Raw genomic sequence first — 21,113 nt, 5'->3', positions numbered from 1 at the left:
CTTCTTCCTAGAGAACGAATTGCTCTATCGCAGATATAGACCCAGTAAACTGAAGGAGGAGGACGATTGGGCCAACGTCGAACAACTTGTGATTCCTGCCAGCCTGCGGCCCACTATTCTACACCTGGCCCACGGAGCATTCTCCCACTACGGATTCAACAAGACCTACCATGGAATCCGTCAAGACTACTACTGGCCAGGTATGGTAAATAGCGTCAAACAGTACGTAAAACAGTGTCATACATGTCAGATGGCAGGTAAACCGAACATCTCTATTCCCAGAGCGCCACTGATTCCCATACAGGTGCCTGCGGAACCTTTCCACAGACTTATTATAGACTGTGTTGGTCCTTTACCTCGGACCAGTTCAGGTAACGCCTATATCTTAACCATCCTGTGTCCTACCACCAGATTCCCCATAGCAGTTCCAGTAAAGAACATTACGGCTGCTACGGTTGTGAAGCACTTATTGAAGATCTTCACCCAGTATGGATTTCGCAGGGAGGTTCAGAGCGACTGTGGCACCAACTTCACCAGTGATCTCTTCAAAAGGACACTGGAGGAGTTCAACATCAAACAGTTATTGTCCAGCCCCTATCATCCTGCTTCACAGGGTTCTCTCGAGCGTAGTCATCAGACTATTAAAGCACTCCTGAAGAAGTTTTGTAATGAAACCTCTAAGGATTGGGATAAGCAAATAGATCAAATAATGTGCATATATAGAAATCTTCCCAATGAGTCCCTAGGAGTATCTCCTTATGAGATGCTCTACGGACGTAAGTGCCGTACTCCCCTCAAGGCTTTCAAAGACTCTCTACGTGATGCCACCTTCAATGAGCATCAGAATGTGCCCCAGTTTCTTCAAAACCTTCAACACATTCTAGAGAGAGTCCACAGTTTTGCCCAAGATAATCTATTGAAAGCACAGGAGAGGATGAAGACTCATTACGACCAGACCAGCAAAGTAAGAAAATTTAAGCCGGGAGACTTCGTACTTGCTTACTTTCTTATCCCAGGTTCTCCTTTACAAAACAGGTTTTCAGGACCCTACCGCATCAAGGAGTGCAGAAACAACCATAACTACGTTCTAGAGACTCCAGATAATCGGCGGAAGACCCAGCTGTGCCACGTCAACCTCCTGAAGCTATATAACGGTACTCCTCCCACTGTCATGCTTAACTACTCTGCCTTTACAGAACCATACATCCACAGTGAGACCTTCCCTGCTTCTCCTCCCGAAAGCACTGACAAGGAGTCAGCGCTTTCTAATTCGGAAATCCTTACTGATCTTCCAAACTATTTTCAGGACAATCATAGTGCACCTCTCGTCAAGATCTTCAGAGAACATCAGGAGTTGTTCCGAGATGACCCCCAAGAGTGTAATGTTACCCAGCACGACATCCAACTGCTCCCCGACACCCGGCCGATTCGTCAACCCTTCTACCGAATCAGCCCTAGCAAGAAGGAAGTCATGCGTGCTAAGGTGCAGTACCTCTTGGATCATGGACTGGCTACACCTTGTGAGTCCCCCTGGGCCTCACCCTGTATCTTGGTGCCAAAACCCCAAGGTAAGGTGAGACTGTGCACTGACTATCGTAAGTTAAATAATGTGACTGTCAAGGATGCATACCCCTTGCCAAGGATAGATGACATTCTTGACGCCATTGGTAATGCCCAGTACTTATCCCAAGTGGACTTGCTTAAGGGGTATTACCAAGTGTGCTTAACGGAGCGAGCCAAAGAAATATCTGCCTTTATCACTCCTTTTGGACTTTTCAGATATGAACGCCTTCCTTTCGGACTATGTAATGCCCCGGCCACCTTTCAGAGAGCTGTCAACCGTGTCATCCAGGGCTTGGATAACACATACGCCTATTTGGATGATATCGTCGTAGCATCCAACACCTGGAGTGAACATCTGCTCCAGCTGCGACGACTGTTCGCCAAGCTCCTGACAGCCGGCCTCACCAACAACCTGGGCAAGTGCACCTTCGCGAAAGGTAAAGTGCGTTATCTGGGTCATGTAATTGGGAGTGGCAGCCTAGCTCCGTTAGACTCACACACTTAAGCCATCCAGCATTATCCACAGCCTATGTTGGATATTTCCAACACCGAATACAACATTGTTGTATTCTCATTACTTATTACTAACCATACTAATTATTGTAGTAAGTAAAATTAACAACACGTAGAATTCTCATGTACTAATAATTTCATCTGTGCAGTCGGCTAGAATTCTCACGTCACCTGACGCCAGTATTGCGTCAGATTTCCTTACAGTAAACACATTATATCCAATGTATGTGAGAATTAAATTCGATTCTCCATAATTAAAGCATTCTGTATGATAACTAATTGCAGACGAATTGATCTCTAACTAAAAGCCGAATAGAGCGTTGGAATCATAGCGTCTATCTCGTGATAAAGTTAACGTCACCAGTGAATGCCATGGGGAGACATTAATTCCTCTCCCTTATATATTTACTATTCTTAAATTGGTAAATAACAATATTTTCTTCCTCTAAATAATAAACCCGTCCAGTCTTCAACGTTTCAAGCGTAAATGCGAGAAATATTAATGTTCGAGACAATAATTTGTTTTATGAACGCGGACTCGGCGTGGGTAGAGGAAGGCCAGCTCAGTACACATGGAGAGCCGTTCAGAGGCAGACCTGCGCTTACCGTACTCATAAGAAGACGCCATTGTCCAGCAACTAGGGCAGGCGTTATCCATCCTCAGATGAAAGTCGCCACTGTGAGGCGTGAATAACCTTGCAGATAGTATCTTCAGCTGGTGCTGGTGTTGAATAAGGAGCCCTTTGACTTGGTTCTTGACGACAGTGACCGGCCAGCGAAGCGCGTCACTATCCAGGATAGGGTTAACCAGAGCCTGAGACGCGAAGCACGGCAATCTTAATACTTATACAGTGCCCACAGCTAAGTATATTCCTTTATGTGATGCATCAGGCAAAAGGTTTAATAGTAGCAAGTTGATTGTCCGTTATGACGCACGATAACATCTAATAACAGGTGATTAAAATTTATCACCTGTAACTCTTAATTTTCTTGAATATATAGATACAGTAGGTAAATCAGTTGCTACTGTAAAATATTTGTCTTGCAGCACGAGAGAAGAATTCTCCATGCTGCCTCCTCCCATGTTAACCCGTTCTACTCGTCAGTCGACCGAGTCCAGAGAATAAGAGGAACTTCCATGGCTTTCTAAAGGAATCTTCATTAAGGTAAGATTTATTTCCTTTTATGATTCTATTGCAATTTCTTGTGTGCAGAATTCTTTGGGATTGATATGTGGTTTACTGTAATTCATTACTATGCTCATAATCTATGTTCCCCTTTATGGTAATGATATTAGTTTCAATATTATTTTATAGGATTAGATTATTATTAATTGAATTAGTGAACGAACCACACTAATTCCTGGACGTACTTACCTCCAGTAATAACCCCCCAATGTAGGCGTTTGAGGTTTGTTTCATTTAATAATACAGCCCATTAATTATTTCTATGATCATATTTTCTAGTTTTATCCATAGTTACTGGTTTCATCTAGGAATTATATAATGATCAGAAATTCTCAGTTTCCTTCTTTACTATAAAAGCGGGTGGTCCTTCGTAATTTAATTTACTACATTAATATTTAAATAATCATGTTCAAGCTCCAAATATACCACATTATGGTCCTTATCGAACCGGATAGGCATTAAATTTATAATTAAATTATTAACCATTAATATCTAATCCTTGTGTGATAGAAGCTAGACTAACTATTTAATTAATTGTGTCAACTAACAGTGTAACACATCAGTTAGCCTAGATCACACTAATATATTGCTACTTTCACCTCATGTATAAGGTAGCTTTAGTGGGTCATAGCCAATTACCCACAACACTTAGACCTATACCTCACACCGAGGTGAGAATCTTTAGGTCACCAGGAGCAACAGCTCATAACTTTTATAATAACCCCACCCTAACACCTGCGTTAGAGTGGCCTCACCATCTAACCATTATATACTTAGGTGGTAATGACATCCACCCCACTCGTCATCCAGCCGAGGTGATCAAACACCTCAAAGCCATAATTTCTTCTTTCAAGCTCATCAGTGAATCAGTAGTATTCACATTAGTGGAGCCTCGCCAACCAAGTCAAGATAATCGTTGGGGAGTAACTCCGGAATACTACCTAAGAGCTGCTAAGTACATAAATTTCAGGCTGAAAAAACGAGTGAGATTGGATGCCACATATATCCAATTTACAGCCAGACCTTACAGACAAAACCTGACCAGAGATGGTGTACATTTGTCAGGGGAATCTAGGTTGCATGTGGTTGACAAGTTAATTAACACCATCAACCATCACAAAAGGCTGTGGCTAGCAAGCCAAACTTAACTGTACATAGTTGTTCACCTGTGTGTGCAAGAGCACTCTTATAAAACAAAAAACCCAAAAATACAGCACAACTATATTCACTTATTGCACCACAATAATCTTTACCCATGTTATTAGGTAGAATTTAGGCTGAGATTGTGCTGAATTTGGTACAAGCCCAGACTAAATAATTTTATAGTTCTTAGTTAGGAATTATTACGACTAGATCTAAACTAGTCAGTGTTGTATGTATTATATTATTTGTGCTGACCCTATACAGGGTGGGATTAATTTTTGAGATAACTCTGATTGGAGTGTCTCCATAATATTTCTCTTGTATGCATTATTTTGTGTATCTATTTTGTGTATTGCTGGATTCTCTCCATTAACTCTGATGGTGATATGGATGAGCTAACCGGACGAGAACTAATGGTGAAGTTCAGACAGTGCACAAAATATCTAGCTATTTGTTGTTAGGTAGGTAGGTACATTCAACCTCAAGTGAGGTAAAATATAAAGTAGTCACCTTAAATTAGGCTACAATTAATGTTACCTGTTCACTAATGAACAAGTACCCAAGCTTCATTAGTAATACATATACTAACTCTGTGAAGTTTGAACCTAAGCCCAACATGGCTACTCCTGAACAATTGAGGAGAACCTACATTGGCCTTAAAGGTCACCTGACCAGATTAATTAATAAGGCTGAGGGCTTAACTAAAGATAATCCCATTGACTCTTATCACTTAGTCATTAGTTAGATTGGCTGATCTGAAATTTGATCAAGTCAGATCTGCAGGTCAATCTTATTTTGATCTGCTAAATACTGTAGAAACTGATCCTGATGAAGCAAGCCAAATTGTAAACGACATCTAAATTAGCCAAACAGTCTGGATCCAATACCAGCAACACTGGGTCTCACTTCAATAATCACTTACCCGAGGTTCGTTTACCTACTCTAGACTTGCCCACCTTTTCAGGATTAGATACAGAAAATTGGGACAATTTTTGGACTTCCTTTGAAGTTCACATCCATAAGAAACAGTCTCTAGACAAAGTTTCTAAATTTTCATACCTACTCAGTCTTCTCACAGGAGAGGCTAAAAAGGTCATACATAACCTTACTCTTGATGAGAGTAATTATGAGGAAGCTATAAAACTCCTAAAGTTGAACTATTGCAACAAAGAGTTAAGTATAGCTACCCTTTATTATCAATTACTAGATCTGAATGCACCAAACAGTAGACCAGAGTCACTTCAAAGCTTCAGACTAGAAGTAGAGTCTCTAGTAAAGGCCTTAGGTACCAAGGTTAATATACCTAGTTCTGAATGGTCTATCAAGCTATTGTTACAGAGGAAATTACCTCGAAATGTCTTGACAGAGCTCTGCTCACATTATAATACTGAGTTTCTTACTCTCGATCAGATTTTCGAGGGGTTGAGGATCACAGTTAATAGGTTAAAGACTCGTGACAAAATTAAACCTGAGTCTAAACCAATTAATACTGATATTTCAGTCAAACCTAAACAGACTCCAAGTAAGTCTAATATATATAAATCCAAACCTACTCCATCCACTAAGAAAAGAAGTGGAAATGTAGGTACATATTCAGTATCTCCTTCAGAGATAACCAATGACTTGTTTATTAAAGAGACTAAGTCTATTAACCAGAGAAAGTGTCTGTTCTGCAATCAGGAACACACCACTTACCAATGCTCTGCTTATCCTACGTATAATGCTAGAGTTAAAAGGTTACAGGAATTGCACAAATGCACCAAATGCATGGGTTGTCATGATCCCAAGAAATGTGTAGTACCACTACGTACCTGCAACCGTTGTAACCAAGGTGTGCACCACTACGCCTTATGTAGGAAATCTTCTACACCAACCATGACCACTGGAGAGAATTTTACTAATTCTACTACAGTGCAATATTGTAAAGTACATCACGAAGTGAATGTACTTGCTACTGAGTCAGGCAATAATACTACTTTGCCTACCGCTCAACTTAAATTAATAAACCGAAGATCTAGAATTAACACTAGGGGTCTTTTTGACCAAGGTTCACAAAAAACCTTCATTACACAACAGTTGGTAGATGAGTTAAATTTAAAACCTACCAAAAGTGTGAAGTTAAACATTTCTGGCTTCCTGTCAAATAGTGGACCTCGTGACTACAAGGTAGTCAAATTACTAGTTAGATTAGGATCCTCTACTAGCCCAATCCATGCGGTGGTAGTGGATAAGATTCCTACGGACCTGCAGGTCACAGGATTAGCTCGCACTGCGAGACAGCTTAAGCGAAACCGCATGAGGCTAGCGGATCATAAAATAAATTCCGATTGCCTCACAGATATTGGAATATTAATAGGCGCGGATCATTATTACAAGTTTATAACTGGATGCACTAGACAACATGGTATGAATTTGTTGTCGTCCGCAGGGGGCAAATTGCTCACAGGACCCGTGCTTTTCAGACAAGGTCCAGCGTCCACAAACCAACAAACCAATAATGTAATTGTGGCGTGACTAGGCTTAGAGCAGTCACCCCTACGCTTCAGGGAAATAGCCGAGGACATTAAGTCTGACCCACCAATACATTGTTTGTGGGATTTAGATACGTTAGGCATCATCCCTGAGCAACCAAGTCCTGATGATACGTGGACTTACCAGCAATATCTGGATACAGTTGTCTACTCAAATAAACAATACTGGGTAAGACTCCCATGGAAGTTAGATCATCCCCAACTTCCAGTGAATTATTTTATGGCAGCCTCACAATTGCAGTCTCAATTAACACGACTACAGAAGCAGCCAGATAAACTAACCATGTATCACCAACTTATCCAACAATAACTTAACAATAAGTTCATTGAAGTTGTTGAACACGATGACCGAAAAACAGGTCATTATTTACCTCACCATGCGGTGGTGAAAGACTCATTGACAACACCTATTCGTATTGTCTTTAACTGCAGTGCTAAAGTAAAGCCGAGCAGTGTGTCTTTAAATGAATGTCTCCAAATGGGACCTAGCCTAACACAAAGGCTACATGACGTGTTGTTACGATTTCGCACAGGCATTTTTGCCTATACAGCTGACATCAGCAAAGCCTTTCTCCGAGTAGGATTACAGGAGGAAGATCGTGACTACACAAAATTCCTCTGGTTCAAGGATCCACTGGATCCTAATAGTGAAGTAATCACCTATCGGTTTGCCTCCGTATTATTTGGAGCTACGTCCTCACCGTTTCTTTTGCAAGCAACATTAGACACTCATTTGAGGAAATCAGACAGCCCTTATAAGGCAACCATTAGCGACAACTTGTATGTCGACAATTTCCAAGGGACAACTAATGATCAAGCTGATCTGGTAGAAATCTACCATGAGGCTAACCGTGAACTGTTAGGAGCCAATATGCCTCTACAGTCATGGGCCTCAAATAATAAACTGCTTAACCAGTTAATCGAGAAAGAATTTCCCGATTATCAGGTACCCAGTAAATTAAAGGTTCTAGGCGTGGAATGGAACACCAGCACTGACGAGATGAATGTCAAGTCAGTGCAAACTGATAATTCAACCCTTACCATGAAAACACTGCTCTCATTTGTCAGTCAACCATTTGACCCTTTAGGCCTACTTAGTCCTATATTAATAAGGAGCAAACTCCTAATGCAGGAGTGCTGGCAGCAACATATGGGATGGGATGATCCGTTATCAAGTGAGTTACAAGCCAAATGGCAAATACTCTCAACGGATTTTAATCAGTTAGGCGTTTTGAAATTTCCTCGTAATGCTTCAGGACCAAACTTACCCACCGATTTGCACGTTTTTTGCGATGCCTCTGGCAAAGCATATGGCGCAGTAGCCTATTTAGTTAACAGTGCTCAAGCAATTTTACTCACATCAAAAGCAAGAGTCGCTCCCATCAAGAAGAGATCCTTACCTCAGATGGAGTTGACTGCGTTGCTAGTGGGAGTAAGATTGTCCCATTGCCTGGCAAAGACACTCAGTAATATCCACTTTGGTGAGATTGTAGTGTGGTCAGACAACGAGGCAGTCTTACAATGGGTAAAAAACAATAACAACAAAACTCCTTACGTCAGTAATCGCGTCAGGGAGATTCATGATTTATCCGCAGGATATAAGTTTAGACATGTCCCTACTAAGGACAATCCTGCAGATTATTTATCAAGAGGATTGACATTAAAACAACTTGTCAAGTCTTCGCTGTGGTTCAATGGACCTTCATGGCTTGTTGGTGGTCAGTGGCCCAAACAAAAGCCACAAGTCATAGTGACCAATATCACCACTCCCATGACGGAACCAGAGCCTCAGCGAATATTAGCCATTGATCCTCATCATTATTCCAACTTAAGCAAATTGTAACGAGTGACTGCGCACGTGTTTGATTTCCTTACTAAAGTAGGAATTCGACATAAATTTCCCAATCCTGTCCACTATTGGATCAAGCGTGCACAGAAAGAGACTTACGGAAACCAATTTGAGAATCTTCCGGATAAACTCACTAAGTCTCTGGGCATCTGGTGCGATGTCAACACTCATAACATACTACGATGTGGAGGACGTTTGCTACATGCAAAAATTGACTTAGACACTAAAAATCCAATTCTTTTACCTCGTCACCACATCAGGTGAGGTCCTTACCCAGGACCTCCCCCACTCCCAGAAGAGCGAGTGGTTCATCTTCGTCCTTTCGAAACCACTGGAGTTGATTATACAGGAGCCTTACTCCTCACTGGTAACCCAGATAATATACCAGTGAAGGCGTACATTTGTCTCTTTACATGTGCTACAACCAGAGGCGTGCACTTACAGGTCACCCCAGACATGAGTGCTGAAGCTTTCATTCAAGCTTTCCGCAGATTTGCTGCCCGCCGATCATGTCCTAGATTAATGATATCAGACAACGGATCTAATTTTGTGGCAGGAGAAAGTTGTTTGCGAGAAGTCTGGAACCACCCTGAAGTACAGTCAGTCTTACAAAGAAGACAATGTCACTGGAAATTCATAGCACCGAGAGCCCCTTGGCAAGGTGGGTTCTATGAGCGAATGGTAGGCACAGTCAAGAAGTGTCTAAGGAAAACGTTACACCGACAAAGGGTCAGTTACTCAGAACTCCAAACTATAGTTGTGGAAATCGAGGCGCGAGTCAATAACCGCCCCATCACCTACCTGTCTGATGATTACACCCAGAGAGAACCACTGAGCCCCTCTCACTTGATCCATGGAGGTCTACTGAGCCCTCTCATTCCTTTAGCCGAAGAGGACCCTGTAGACCCGTCCCATGTGACCAGAGGAGACTTGGTGGAAAGCTACCAACATCTTTCTAGAGTTATTAACAGGTGGAATGAGGTGTGGACTCGAGAGTACCTCACAGCTCTACGAGAGTACCACTACGGAGCTTCGAGTCCTTACAATAAGGTGCAATTAAAACCTGGAGACCTAGTACTAGTCGACAGTGATGGACCAAGGTCCGAGTGGCCTATAGGTAAAATTGTCACCATTCATCCAGATCGACAAGGTGTCCTAAGAGTGGTTAAAGTCTTATACAGAGGCAACACTACTCTAAAAACTTTAGAGAAGCTGGTTCCCCTTGAACTGACTGAACAAGAATATCAGCCAGATCCAGTTTCCCCAGTAATTTCAGAGGACAATGAATTTGTTCCTCCAAGCAACCGCCCCACTAGAGCTGCAGCTCAACAATGTAGGCGGAATTTGCAAGCCTATTACCACTCTGAGGAAGAATAATTTCCTTCACTTCCCACTGAGATAACTATGATGAAACTACGATGTGATATCACGTAACAAAACTTTACACGTCACTATGACCCAGGATATCGCATCACCGTAGATTCTGTTAGTTTAAATTGGATGAGTTAAATTCTATAAATATTGTGTAGGCTACAAACAACATGTTTCAGTTGACATGTAAATAGCAAGACTCAAGTTCTTGTAAGTCCTTGATAAATCCGGGACGTTCGTTATGTGTATACTAACATATTAACATACTAATGTATTAATCTTTATATCACTTCGGGACAGGTCAGTACAACACAGTACACTACGACCCTAGAATCCTCCCCCCGGAGTTATGTTGAATATTTCCAACACCGAATACAACATTGTTGTATTCTCATTACTTATTACTAACCATACTAATTATTGTAGTAAGTAAAATTAACAACACGTAGAATTCTCATGTACTAATAATTTCATCTGTGCAGTAGGCTAGAATTCTCACGTCACCTGACGCCAGTATTGCGTCAGATTTCCTTACAGTAAACACATTATATCCAATGTATGTGAGAATTAAATTCGATTCTCCATAATTAAAGCATTCTGTATGATAACTAATTGCAGACGAATTGATCTCTAACTAAAAGCCGAATAGAGCGTTGGAATCATAGCGTCTATCTCGTGATAAAGTTAACGTCACCAGTGAATGCCATGGGGAGACATTAGTTCCTCTCCCTTATATATTTACTATTCTTAAATTGGTAAATAACAATATTTTCTTCCTCTAAATAATAAACCCGTCCAGTCTTCAACGTTTCAAGCGTAAATGCGAGAAATATTAATGTTCGAGACAATAATTTGTTTTATGAACCCGGCGTGGGTAGAGGAAGGCCAGCTCAGTACACGTGGAGAGCCGTTCAGAGGCAGACCTGCGCTTACCGTACTCATAAGAAGACGCCATTGTCCAGCAACTAGGGCAGGCGTTATCCATCCTCAGATGAAAGTCGCCACTGTGAGGCGTGAATAACCTTGCAGATAGTATCTTCAGCTGGTGCTGGTGTTGAATAAGGAGCCCTTTGACTTGGTTCTTGACGACACGTGACCGGCCAGCGAAGCGCGTCACTATCCAGGATAGGGTTAACCAGAGCCTGGGACGCGAAGCACGGCAATCTTAATACTTATACAGTGCCCACAGCTAAGTATATTCCTTTATGTGATGCATCAGGTAAAAGGTTTAATAGTAGCAAGTTGATTGTCCGTTATGACGCACGACAACATCTAATAACAGGTGATTAAAATTTATCACCTGTAACTCTTAATTTTCTTGAATATATAGATACAGTAGGTAAATCAGTTGCTACTGTAAAATATTTGTCTTGCAGCACGAGAGAAGAATTCTCCATGCTGCCTCCTCCCATGTTAACCCGTTCTACTCGTCAGTCGACCGAGTCCAGAGAATAAGAGGAACTTCCATGGCTTTCTAAAGGAATCTTCATTAAGGTAAGATTTATTTCCTTTTATGATTCTATTGCAATTTCTTGTGTGCAGAATTCTTTGGGATTGATATGTGGTTTACTGTAATTCATTACTATGCTCATAATCTATGTTCCCCTTTATGGTAATGATATCAGTTTCAATATTATTTTATAGGATTAGATTATTATTAATTGAATTAGTGAACGAACCACACTAACTCCTGGACGTACTTACCTCCAGTAATAACCCCCCAATGTAGGCGTTTGAGGTTGGTTTCATTTAATAATACAGCCCATTAATTATTTCTATGATCATATTTTCTAGTTTTATCCATAGTTACTGGTTTCATCTAGGAATTATCTAATGATCAGAAATTCTCAGTTTCCCGCTTTACTATAAAAGTGGGTGGTCCTTCGTAATTTAATTTACTAAATTAATATTTAAATAATCATGTTCAAGCCCCAAATATCCCACAGCCTACCACCAGGAAGCAGCTCCTGCGCTTTCTTGGTCTTGCCTCCTACTACCGTAGGTTTTTGAGAAATTTCAGTACAGTCGCCACACCTTTAATCATATTAACCAGTCCCAAGCAACGGTATAAGTGGACCATGCAGCAAACCGTTGCTTTCGAACAACTCAAATTCCTCCTCTGTTCTAATCCCATTCTCGCCTCGCCAGATATCACCAAGCCTTTCGTCCTTCATGTCGACGCCAGTGGTACCGGCGTTGGTGGTGTCCTGATGCAGCAACGAGGCGAGGAGGTTCTACCTGTCAGCTACTACAGCTACAAATTGAAACCCCACCAGAGGAACTACAGCACTATTGAAAAGGAGCTACTATCCATCGTCCTGAATCTCCAACACTTCGCTCCATACCTACAAGGTGCCAGGTCTACTACCATCTTCTCAGACCACAACCCTCTCCGCTTCTTACATCAAGCCCAATTCACTAACCAGCGTCTTCTACGATGGGCTTTATATCTACAAGATTTCAACCTGGAGATCCGCTATATCAAGGGTTCTGACAACATCATAGCCGACGCCCTCTCCAGAGTTTATGAAGTAGAAGCAACTCCACCTACTCCACCACATGACGACGTACTTCTTCCAGAACCGCAGGCTTCGGGGGAGAGTTGTGACGATAATCTCTTTCAAGAGATTGAGCCTGCTCTTCCCTTCAAAGTACGTGACAACAACAGATAATAGTATCCAGCAAGTATCTCCAAAACGTTTTGCCCAGAGAGCAAAACGTATCCAGCACACCGGCACACCTGCTACCGCCCGCCACAGTAAACTGGCAAACTGCTTGTCCATTGCCTGCCTGTCGCTGATTGGCTGGTATCCTGTCGCACCTGCCCTCCACCCTCCGCCACAAGTTGATGTCTGGGCTGCAGTGGCCCAGAGTAGTCAGAATATTCCAGTGCTCCTTGCAGTTGACATCTCTCATTGGTAGACTAAGCCTTTGCTTTCGTGTACTAAGGAAGGTGGCAGCTCGAAGCCAATATTCCGGCATCATTATTATTTATTTTGCTATAACTCACTTGTCTTAACGTAACTTATAATTTGCCAGTGATTATTCTTATTATTTTGTTTGTTGACTTGTCTTGTATATTTTATACTTAATTTTATTCATGTCTTGTTTTTCTAACGTAATTAAAATTTCATTGTTAAATTTACTTGTGTTTTGTGTGTCTTCCCATTACCTTACCACAGACGAAAGTTCCAGCTTTTTCTCTTTTTTTCTTTAAGGTATGAATTCCGTCTGAGCCTTCCATACTCAGACCAATTCAGGTGGCTAATAACAGTAATTAGCACCACGTTTACGTTATTCTAAAATGACGTTACTCTTCCCACGAGTCAATCAAGTGCCGGTACTTCCGGGCAGATAAATAACGACGTTACGTTAATGGAACAATGTAGCCTTCGTGTGAGTCGATCAAACAAGGATCGAGGTTAATTACTTTGACTTCCTGAAACACGTCAATTACCCGGCCCACTGACCGTTAATTACGATAGACAATACTCTAATTTTTATCTGGCTGATGGCTAGGCTCCTTGAGACTACCGTAGCTGCTTGCAGGAAAGTAAATTAACCCAAACGTATTCTACGTTACTCAAATTGTCAAAGAACAAATTCTCTTAAAGTAATGGGCGTTCCCTTGGTTACGTTATATTAATTGCCTCGCAATCACCTCACTGAATACTGGACTTCGATGTCCTACCAACTAACCAGGAGAATATATGTGTACCCAAGTACTCGTCTACAGCCGAGTTCACCCACGACAATGACAAATCACAGTGATTTACGTTACAATCCGGTTGCAATGACAATACTGCAGAATTTAGTAAAATAACATAGAGGACATGAACCCTCTAGAACACTGCCCCACAATGACTTTACTGAACTGCAATCACATACGGTGATTGCTCAACTCTAGCAACAATCACCATCAAATAACAACCCCTTTGCAATAACACACACGGCAAGTACTCTAATTTCCAAGTATTAGAATACTGAACACACTTACTTACTGTTGCAAATGACCCCAGTGCTCTCAATAACCCCTAGAACATAGGTCAAAATATTTCAATCACCACACAGTAAATAGCACAATAACACTGGGCACCGTGACACTACGATTATATATATATATATATATATATATATATATATATATATATATATATATATATATATATATATATATATATATATATATATATATATATATATAATCTTTGGACAACACCCACCAGTGGGACTCGAACCCAGAAAGCACAACTACCTTCCAGTAGCTGGCATAACTAGTATGCTTTAACCCACTACGCCATCAGACCTTACAAAAGAAGTAGATAGTTCGAGATATATATATCTCAAACATCTCCACCTCCCGAAGGCACCAGATGAGTGAGGGGTCAGTCTGCATTTTTCGTCAAGCCACTGTCAATGTGAGAGAACTCGTGTCCAGCTTATAAGCCTATACTTGCATAAACCACAAGTGAAGATAAATAATCTTTGGACAACACCCACCAGTGGGACTCGATCCCAGAAAGCACAACTACCTTCCAGTAGCTGACATAACTAGTATGCTTTAACCCACTACGCCATCAGACCTTACAAAAGAAGTAGATAGTTCGAGATATATATATCTCAAACATCTCCACCTCCCGAAGGCACCAGATGAGTGAGGGGTCAGTCTGCATTTTTCGTCAAGCCACTGTCAATGTGAGAGAACTCGTGTCCAGCTTATAAGCCTATACTTGCATAAACCACAAGTGAAGATAAATAATCTTTGGACAACACCCACCAGTGGGACTCGAACCCAGAAAGCACAACTACCTTCCAGTAGCTGGCATAACTAGTATGCTTTAACCCACTACGCCATCAGACCTTACAAAAGAAGTAGATAGTTCGAGATATATATATCTCAAACATCTCCACCTCCCGAAGGCACCAGATGAGTGAGGGGTCAGTCTGCATTTTTCGTCAAGCTACTGTCAATGTGAGAGAACTCGTGTCCAGCTTATAAGCCTATACTTGCATAAACCACAAGTGAAGATAAATAATCTTTGGACAACACCCACCAGTGGGACTCGAACCCAGAAAGCACAACTACCTTCCAGTAGCTGGCATAACTAGTATGCTTTAACCCACTACGCCATCAGACCTTACAAAAGAAGTAGATAGTTCGAGATATATATATCTCAAACATCTCCACCTCCCGAAGGCACCAGATGAGTGAGGGGTCAGTCTGCATTTTTCGTCAAGCCACTGTCAATGTGAGAGAACTCGTGTCCAGCTTATAAGCCTATACTTGCATAAACCACAAGTGAAGATAAATAATCTTTGGACAACACCCACCAGTGGGACTCGAACCCAGAAAGCACAACTACCTTCCAGTAGCTGGCATAACTAGTATGCTTTAACCCACTACGCCATCAGACCTTACAAAAGAAGTAGATAGTTCGAGATATATATATCTCAAACATCTCCACCTCCCGAAGGCACCAGATGAGTGAGGGGTCAGTCTGCATTTTTCGTCAAGCCACTGTCAATGTGAGAGAACTCGTGTCCAGCTTATAAGCCTATACTTGCATAAACCACAAGTGAAGATAAATAATCTTTGGACAACACCCACCAGTGGGACTCGAACCCAGAAAGCACAACTACCTTCCAGTAGCTGGCATAACTAGTATGCTTTAACCCACTACGCCATCAGACCTTACAAAAGAAGTAGATAGTTCGAGATATATATATCTCAAACATCTCCACCTCCCGAAGGCACCAGATGAGTGAGGGGTCAGTCTGCATTTTTCGTCAAGCCACTGTCAATGTGAGAGAACTCGTGTCCAGCTTATAAGCCTATACTTGCATAAACCACAAGTGAAGATAAATAATCTTTGGACAACACCCACCAGTGGGACTCGAACCCAGAAAGCACAACTACCTTCCAGTAGCTGGCATAACTAGTATGCTTTAACCCACTACGCCATCAGACCTTACAAAAGAAGTAGATAGTTCGAGATATATATATCTCAAACATCTCCACCTCCCGAAGGCACCAGATGAGTGAGGGGTCAGTCTGCATTTTTCGTCAAGCCACTGTCAATGTGAGAGAACTCGTGTCCAGCTTATAAGCCTATACTTGCATAAACCACAAGTGAAGATAAATAATCTTTGGACAACACCCACCAGTGGGACTCGAACCCAGAAAGCACAACTACCTTCCAGTAGCTGGCATAACTAGTATGCTTTAACCCACTACGCCATCAGACCTTACAAAAGAAGTAGATAGTTCGAGATATATATATCTCAAACATCTCCACCTCCCGAAGGCACCAGATGAGTGAGGGGTCAGTCTGCATTTTTCGTCAAGCCACTGTCAATGTGAGAGAACTCGTGTCCAGCTTATAAGCCTATACTTGCATAAACCACAAGTGAAGATAAATAATCTTTGGACAACACCCACCAGTGGGACTCGAACCCAGAAAGCACAACTACCTTCCAGTAGCTGGCATAACTAGTATGCTTTAACCCACTACGCCATCAGACCTTACAAAAGAAGTAGATAGTATCGAGTAGATAGTTCGAGTAGAAGTAGATATTTCTGGGTTCGAGTCCCACTGGTGGGTGTTGTCCAAAGATTATTTATCTTCACTTGTGGTTTATGCAAGTATAGGCTTATAAGCTGGACACGAGTTCTCTCACATTGACAGTGGCTTGACGAAAAATGCAGACTGACCCCTCACTCATCTGGTGCCTTCGGGAGGTGGAGATGTTTGAGATATATATATCTCGAACTATCTACTTCTTTTGTAAGGTCTGATGGCGTAGTGGGTTAAAGCATACTAGTTATGCCAGCTACTGGAAGGTAGTTGTGCTTTCTGGGTTCGAGTCCCACTGGTGGGTGTTGTCCAAAGATTATTTATCTTCACTTGTGGTTTATGCAAGTATAGGCTTATAAGCTGGACACGAGTTCTCTCACATTGACAGTGGCTTGACGAAAAATGCAGACTGACCCCTCACTCATCTGGTGCCTTCGGGAGGTGGAGATGTTTGAGATATATATATCTCGAACTATCTACTTCTTTTGTAAGGTCTGATGGCGTAGTGGGTTAAAGCATACTAGTTATGCCAGCTACTGGAAGGTAGTTGTGCTTTCTGGGTTCGAGTCCCACTGGTGGGTGTTGTCCAAAGATTATTTATCTTCACTTGTGGTTTATGCAAGTATAGGCTTATAAGCTGGACACGAGTTCTCTCACATTGACAGTGGCTTGACGAAAAATGCAGACTGACCCCTCACTCATCTGGTGCCTTCGGGAGGTGGAGATGTTTGAGATATATATATCTCGAACTATCTACTTCTTTTGTAAGGTCTGATGGCGTAGTGGGTTAAAGCATACTAGTTATGCCAGCTACTGGAAGGTAGTTGTGCTTTCTGGGTTCGAGTCCCACTGGTGGGTGTTGTCCAAAGATTATTTATCTTCACTTGTGGTTTATGCAAGTATAGGCTTATAAGCTGGACACGAGTTCTCTCACATTGACAGTGGCTTGACGAAAAATGCAGACTGACCCCTCACTCATCTGGTGCCTTCGGGAGGTGGAGATGTTTGAGATATATATATCTCGAACTATCTACTTCTTTTGTAAGGTCTGATGGCGTAGTGGGTTAAAGCATACTAGTTATGCCAGCTACTGGAAGGTAGTTGTGCTTTCTGGGTTCGAGTCCCACTGGTGGGTGTTGTCCAAAGATTATTTATCTTCACTTGTGGTTTATGCAAGTATAGGCTTATAAGCTGGACACGAGTTCTCTCACATTGACAGTGGCTTGACGAAAAATGCAGACTGACCCCTCACTCATCTGGTGCCTTCGGGAGGTGGAGATGTTTGAGATATATATATCTCGAACTATCTACTTCTTTTGTAAGGTCTGATGGCGTAGTGGGTTAAAGCATACTAGTTATGCCAGCTACTGGAAGGTAGTTGTGCTTTCTGGGTTCGAGTCCCACTGGTGGGTGTTGTCCAAAGATTATTTATCTTCACTTGTGGTTTATGCAAGTATAGGCTTATAAGCTGGACACGAGTTCTCTCACATTGACAGTGGCTTGACGAAAAATGCAGACTGACCCCTCACTCATCTGGTGCCTTCGGGAGGTGGAGATGTTTGAGATATATATATCTCGAACTATCTACTTCTTTTGTAAGGTCTGATGGCGTAGTGGGTTAAAGCATACTAGTTATGCCAGCTACTGGAAGGTAGTTGTGCTTTCTGGGTTCGAGTCCCACTGGTGGGTGTTGTCCAAAGATTATTTATCTTCACTTGTGGTTTATGCAAGTATAGGCTTATAAGCTGGACACGAGTTCTCTCACATTGACAGTGGCTTGACGAAAAATGCAGACTGACCCCTCACTCATCTGGTGCCTTCGGGAGGTGGAGATGTTTGAGATATATATATCTCGAACTATCTACTTCTTTTGTAAGGTCTGATGGCGTAGTGGGTTAAAGCATACTAGTTATGCCAGCTACTGGAAGGTAGTTGTGCTTTCTGGGTTCGAGTCCCACTGGTGGGTGTTGTCCAAAGATTATTTATCTTCACTTGTGGTTTATGCAAGTATAGGCTTATATATATATATATATATATATATATATATATATATATATATATATATATATATATATATATATATAATTACTGCTGACACATGTAGCCTACAGCTATCAAACGTTATTGGGAACACTAAGGAGATCTCACACTCCTTAAATCACATGGGTGAGCGATTTATCGATCACGCATGCCGATAAACACTCTCGAGAGTTACGTTACTCGACAGAGCGATGGCGATCTCTCCAGACAGCCTCGTCACTCACCAAATTCTACCAAAATTACGTTAATACTGCAACCACAATACATATATATATTGTGACGGTAAAGCGTTGGTGTTCGGCTGTTTTAAAAGCTTGGGGCAGGGCCTCGTCACATTAATGTAAATTGCTGAGCCAGTGTGAAAGGTTGCGTATTTTAATTGTTTAATTATTGATCTTGAGGATAGTAATTAATTACTCTAAAGGTAATCACGAGTGATTACCGTTCTCTTAGCACTTTGGACATTGTAAATCAGAGTTTACCATCGCGGAGTGATTAGTAACCGATTAACGTAAATTAACGTAACTAGTAAAGAGATTAATCAGCTGTCTGGTAGTACAGGGATTAATGGGATTTTCTCACTGAATGCTCGACGGGTAGAGTGTTGTGTAATTTCCGCGTTACTAGTGACAGTTGTAAGATTTATTAATTTAACGTAAATGTTATTGTGTTATTAACGTATTATTTGGGGGGACCGGTCGGCCGAGCGGACAGCACACTGGACTTGTGATCCTGGGTTCGATCCCAGGCGCCGGCGAGAAACATTGAGCAGAGTTTCTTTCACCCTATGCCCCTGTTACCTAGCAGTAAAATAGGTACCTGGGTGTTAGTCAGCTGTCACGGGCTGCTTCCTGGGGGTGGAGGCCTGGTCGAGGACCGGGCCGCGGGGACATTAAAAAGCCCCGAAATCATCTCAAGATAACGTAAATCAAATTGTATTGATTGTTGATCGTCCGTGGGACGGAGTGTTAACGTAAGGATTGATTTGAGGAAGGTTTGCTGGAGTTGCCAGTGAACCCATTAGTTATTGTTGTCATTGGAAGACTACTGATTTGATTGCATTGCAACCGCCATTGCAGGTGTAGACTGCACTGAGGCGTAGAACAGTTAGGAGGCTACTGGAGACGTGTTTCAGAACCTACTGTGTCATTTGTTGTAATTGTGATTATAGATCTGTTAGTTATTGTTTTCTTGTTGATTCCTGTGTTCACGCTTATGTTCGAGTTAGTTCATTATACAGTCCAAGCGGCTGGTGTCTAGCTGTCATTGATAGTGTCACAGGAAAGATTTCGAGTAACGTCATTGACATTTCTTTTTGTTTTGTTGTAGTAGTTAGTACTTTATTGAATAAACTAAGTTGTTATGGTTAACACTGTCTTTTCGTTACCCCCACACATTATTATTGTTATGAAAGTGTTCTTCACACTCGACTAATAAAATTGAGACTGATTCTGAGTTTTGGACCAAATATACGGCACCACACAACAATAAATTATTGTTGTGAGAGCCCTTGACCTACTCGTTAGATTCGCTTCGGCGAATGGCGAAGGTCGACGGCCTAGTGGGGGGGATTTCAATTTTCATTGGGGTCTCGGCATTTGCTCGCGCCTAGTCAATTGTTCATACATGGTCCCAAAGTGAGGAATGAGCTGCTTACTACACTGGTGTGTTAGCCAAGCAAGTCCTTCCTCAGGCGAACTAATTGAATATCACTACAGGAATATAGGTTAAAGAATGAAGAAAATTCTTAGAAATTTTCCGAGCTCAATTCCTTATACCAGTCATTTTATTCCAACTCACAAGTTACAAACTCTTACATAGTAGATATGGATTATTTTTGAAAGATATAGATAGGGTGTGCTAGGGGACATGGGGTGTGTTTCTGGAGAGATATGGAGAGAGTGTGCCGGGGAACGTGGGGAGTGCTTCTGGAGAGATATAGAGAGGGTGTGCTGGGGAACATGTGAAGTGCTGGTGGAGAGATATTGAGAGGGTGTTCTGTGGAACATGGGGATGCTTGTGGAGAGATGTGTAGAGGGTGGGCTGGGGGGGCATGGGCTTGCTTGTGTGGAGATATGGAGTGGGTGTGCTGGGTGACACTAGGAGTGTGTGTGTGAAGTGAGTTAAATAGGGTATTCCTGGAGATAGTGTTGGTGATTGTTGAGAGATATTGAGAAGGTGTGCTGGATGACATGGAAGGGCTTGTGGAGAAATTTGGAGATAATGTGCTGGGTGGTGGAAATTCCGACATTAGTTTCTAACATCTGACATACCAAATGAAAAATGTCAGCTTTTATGTCAGCTAACTACTAACATTACTAAGTTTCCCAATAAAATGTTT

The 21,113-nt window shown here is 41.8% G+C and overlaps 1 protein-coding gene across 1 annotated transcript in view; it reads right to left on the bottom strand.

The window, feature by feature from the left end:
* The window catches only part of LOC138355339 (digestive cysteine proteinase 1-like), a 58,648-nt gene that overhangs the window by 28,445 nt on the left and 9,090 nt on the right, over positions 1–21,113 (bottom strand). The window lies entirely within an intron of this gene.

Source organism: Procambarus clarkii, chromosome 67 (assembly GCF_040958095.1).
Source record: "Procambarus clarkii isolate CNS0578487 chromosome 67, FALCON_Pclarkii_2.0, whole genome shotgun sequence".
NCBI classification, from domain to species: Eukaryota; Metazoa; Arthropoda; class Malacostraca; order Decapoda; family Cambaridae; genus Procambarus; species Procambarus clarkii.
Note: the sequence above shows the minus strand (reverse complement) of the source record. Positions and strands in the feature narration are given on the sequence as shown.